Here is a 4,298-nt window from a genome sequence, read left to right as displayed (position 1 = left end):
TTATTTTATTAATATTTTTGGGAGGGTTGCTGTTTAAATCGTTTTATTTACGCATCAGAGCAGACGGATCTCTTTTATTTATTATTGTCAATCCATAAAACAGAAGTTAGTTTAAAGATATATTCATTTACAATGACAGACAGAAGCATCAACTCTTCAGTTAAGAAGCCGTGAATCATTTCTAACTGATGAATTATGAACTGACTTTTAAAAACAAAAGTTATACAAGAAACAAAATCCCAGCGGAAGGATACAAAGTGAGACATGAAGATGATGTAAAGAACAGAATATAGACCTCATAGAGGTGCAGAGACATCGCTTCATGTTAAACACACGAGGACTGATGATTTACATGTTACATGGAGAGGATTCACCCCCCACTGTGTGTGTGTGTGTGCACGTGCTGTCCAGCTGTGAGAACAGGCCCCGCCCATTCATCGAAAGTTGCCGATGGGGTGTGTGTGTGTGTGTGTGTGTGTGTGTGTGTGTGTGTGGGGGGGGGGGTCGCACTGCCTTTTTTGTTTTTGATCGACGGGCCCTATCGTCCAATCACAGCGCGTCGGAGCGTGACTCACCGTCTCCTTCCTCCAACGGGAGCGCGCGGGAGGGGCGGGCCCCGCAGGAAGCACACTTGGTTGAATTGGCCCCCGTTAAAGCGGCGATCAGCGGTAAATGTGTTGTGATGCCACGCGCCTCCAAACGCACACGGAGCGGATCGACCGAGGCTGCTGCTGCGGGAGGAGGAGGGAGCGCACGTTGGCACCGCGCGGACACTTTGTAAAAAAATAATGCGGTGCGGATTCGCATGCGCGTGGGCGCTGAGTTTGGCATGCACATCAAAACGAAGGGGGGTCGCTATCCGGGGGGCGGTGGGGGGGATTTGAGCAGTGATGGACAGCTGTGATTGATCCGGTAGAGTGACTGACCGCGCTGTGACACAGGCTGCGCCATGCACCGAGGAGGAGGAGCGGCTGAGTTTAGTCTCCCGTGCCCGGGGGTGTGTGGGGGGGAGAATCGTGATGATGCGCTTTTTGGCCAAACGTGAGTCTCCCACCGCCGTCCAGGCTGCGTTGTGTGGTCCGTGCAGGTGCATCGAGACTTAACGGGACCAGAAGAGGAAGCGGACTACATGGGATTCACCTCCACCTCAGTCTCTCTGTTTTATTTTTTTTTCTGGCCACACAACCGGGAAACACGTCCGCTGCATTTAACGCGCTCGCGGAGAGATTGACGGTGTTGCGCTCGGATCTCTGGGGTCCATCTGAGCTGTGATGCTTTTATTCAATCTGCAGCGCGCGCTGCCGTGCAAGGCGCTCCACGGACGGTAGTTAATTGGGCCCGATGATGTAGAGCTCAAATCCACCTGGATCTAATGTTCCCTCCTGTTGTGGCCAAACGGGCTCCCCTGTGACTTCTGCGCATGTTCAATTGTTTTATTCCCACAGCCCCCCACCCACCCCCCTCTTGCTTATTGCTTTGGATAATCGCATCTATATTTAAAAAATATTTTTATATGAATGATTTTCGGAGTTATGGAAAATCCGACTTATGACAGACTTTCAACGTGCGGGACTAAATAGTTTCCTGACGAGGTTTTTCAGTGGAACTAAACTTTGTTTATTGGTCGAGGCGCGTTTCCTCCCGGTCTCCACCATGTCCAGATCGAACAGTGTCAGCCCACCCGGAGTCGGTGCGCCCGGGCTGAGGGGAGGGACCGAGCACAGATCAGCTTGGGGAGAGTCTGAGTCCGTGGCCAACGGGTGCCCATACTCGGCCAGATCCCCGCGCAAGAAGCTCACCCGGACCAACAGTCGGTGGAGGGAGGAGGATGATCAGGAGCACCGGCAGCCCGGGAGAGCCACCACGACCGTCAGCAGGGTCAGCTTCAGGTCCCGGTCGGCTTGGCAGGACCATGGCGCGTCCCCGAAATGTCCAGATGGCGAAGTGCGACCTAAGTCCGTGGAGCTAGGTCTGGAGGAGCGGAGGGCCAAACCGAGGAGCGAGGAGGAGGAGGTCATGCCCGAAGTGAACTTCTCTTTAGCGGCGTGCTGCACCAGCGTCATGCACATTTTCAAATCCAAGAAATTCCAGTCGGAGAAGTTGGAGCGGCTCTACCAGCGCTACTTTTTCCGCCTCAACCAGAGCAGCCTGACTATGCTCATGGCGGTGCTGGTGCTGGTCTTCACCGTCATGCTGGCCTTCCACTGCTCCGGCGGCGGGCCGGCGACGCCGACGTTCGTGGTGGTGTTTTCCGTGGCCGTCTTCCTCACACTCGTCCTCATGGTGGTGTGCAACCGGAACGGGTTTCACCAGGACCACATGTGGATCGTGTGCTACGTGGTCATCCTGCTGGTGCTGGTGGTCCAGGTGATCGGGGTGCTGCTCGTGCAGCCCAGGAGCGCCTCGGAGGGGATCTGGTGGACCGTGTTCTTCATCCATGTCATCTACACGCTGCTGCCTGTCAGGATGCGCGCCGCCGTCATCACTGGAGTTATTCTCTCCGCGATCCACGTGGCCGTTTCCTGGGTGTTGAACGAAGTGGACAGCTTTCTGTGGAAGCAGGTATGTGGAGGGATCTTCTAAAGTTGTTTAATTATGGTCTGCGCAAAGACGCTCCACGCGCTCACGCTGCGTGCGCAAAATACGCAGCCGATCCACCACATGCCCGTTTTCTCTCACTGTCAAAGCCGCACGTTGAGAGGTGAGCTGTGTTGTTAGAGGATCTGTTGGTCAGTGCAGACTCAGCAGAGTCATCTCATAGGAGGGTCAACGCTTCACAGAAGGTCACTATTCATTTACAAGAAAATACCAAAGAAGCGCAAAACACCGAGTTGTTGTGGAGGCAGAGACGTCAGAGTGTGGCCATTTAAAAACTAGTAGAAGGACTCTGTGATCCACACTGGAGAGCTTTAGATCATTGAACTCACACCAGAGGTTAGGCTCAGAGTATTTTGGGGACATGAGGGCAGAAGTGATGCTCAGAGGAGCTTCATCACTCTGAGTGACTAAAGAAACAAATGTCTGATACTGTTTTTATTTTGCTTTAACAAACAGAAACTTCATTAAATAACTTAATTGACAACTTGTGCTATTGCTCGTTATAGACAAAGACTTTGCTTTAGGACAGGGCTGTCCAAACGTCTTTCAAAGAGGGCCGGATTTGATGATGTGAAAATGCCCAAGGGCCAACAGTCCCTGCTGACATTACTTTAAACAATACAAGTAGCCTGTACATACATTGTTATTTAATCATTTTATTTTCAATGACAGCAAATAGCAATGTAACCAAATGTGAGCATTCATGTGTGAACACATCTCAACAACTATTCTGTTTCTTTCACATCTTGAAAGTCAGATAACACAAAGAACAAGCCATCTAAAAGCTAAGTACATAGAAACCGATCAATGTTCTCACCTCAAGACAATCTTAAATATGACTTGGTGAGGGTCATGAAAAGTTGTCTCACATGTGAGTTCAACACACATGAAACAGGCTGACGAAGAACATCAAGCTGTCTCTTAGTATGTGATGATAGCTCTGCAGTGTTACGAGCCGGCAAACATCAGCAAACTCTGTCTTCTTCTCGGGGCAATTATGTTTCCTGCTGTCTTCATAACAGTCTTTGATAAACTCACCTTCCGTAAAAGGTTTGTCATGTTTAGCAGTTAGCATAGCCACTTGGTAGCTTACTGTGGTGATGTGTTCATGTGAGAAGGACCGCTGCTGTGAGGTCAAGCTATCTTGGAGTTGCTTCACTTTTCTAGCTCGGTGGCTCTGATAGCTTGTTGTAGCATTAGCATGTTTGGTCTCGTAGTGTCTCTTTACATTATATTCCTTAAACTAGGCAACAGTCTCATGACTAATTAGGCAGACACAGTTGTTTCGGTTTTCGGTGAAAACAATATTGCGATCTCCACCTCTCCTGGAAGCGGCGGCCCTCGTTATCGACTTTCCTTTTTTTACTTGCCGTAACATGACAGGTCAAGGGTCAGAGCCACTTTCAAACAGCCAGACAGTTACAGAGTGGTGCTGCCACCATGAGGTAAAAAGAGGAATTGCATGTTCAATTTGTATGATTTATTCATTCTGTGTTGACTGTGCTGGCGGGCCATAAATAATGCATTTTAAGACAGAAGGTGTGGGCCGTATAAAATCTGACCTCGGGCCGCGATTGAGGGCAATTTAGAAAAAAACCAGATGGTGTGATGTTTGTTCATCACCAGCAGGTTCAACCTCTGAAGAGTGAATCTGAAGCTTCATGTGTTAAAGCTGCATTCTCTCTAGTGTCCACCAGGGG

The 4,298-nt window shown here is 49.9% G+C and overlaps 1 pseudogene; it reads left to right on the top strand.

Moving 5' to 3' along the window:
• Nucleotides 1–635: 635 nt before the first annotated feature.
• On the top strand, nucleotides 636–3,234 carry LOC116378931 (adenylate cyclase type 5 pseudogene; annotated as a pseudogene).
• The last annotated feature ends 1,064 nt before the right edge of the window (nucleotides 3,235–4,298 follow it).

This window comes from Anarrhichthys ocellatus, unplaced genomic scaffold (genome assembly GCF_004355925.1).
Source record: "Anarrhichthys ocellatus isolate YVR2014 unplaced genomic scaffold, GSC_Weel_1.0 scaffold3420, whole genome shotgun sequence".
NCBI lineage: Eukaryota > Metazoa > Chordata > Actinopteri > Perciformes > Anarhichadidae > Anarrhichthys > Anarrhichthys ocellatus.
This window is presented reverse-complemented; position numbering and strand designations above follow the sequence as displayed.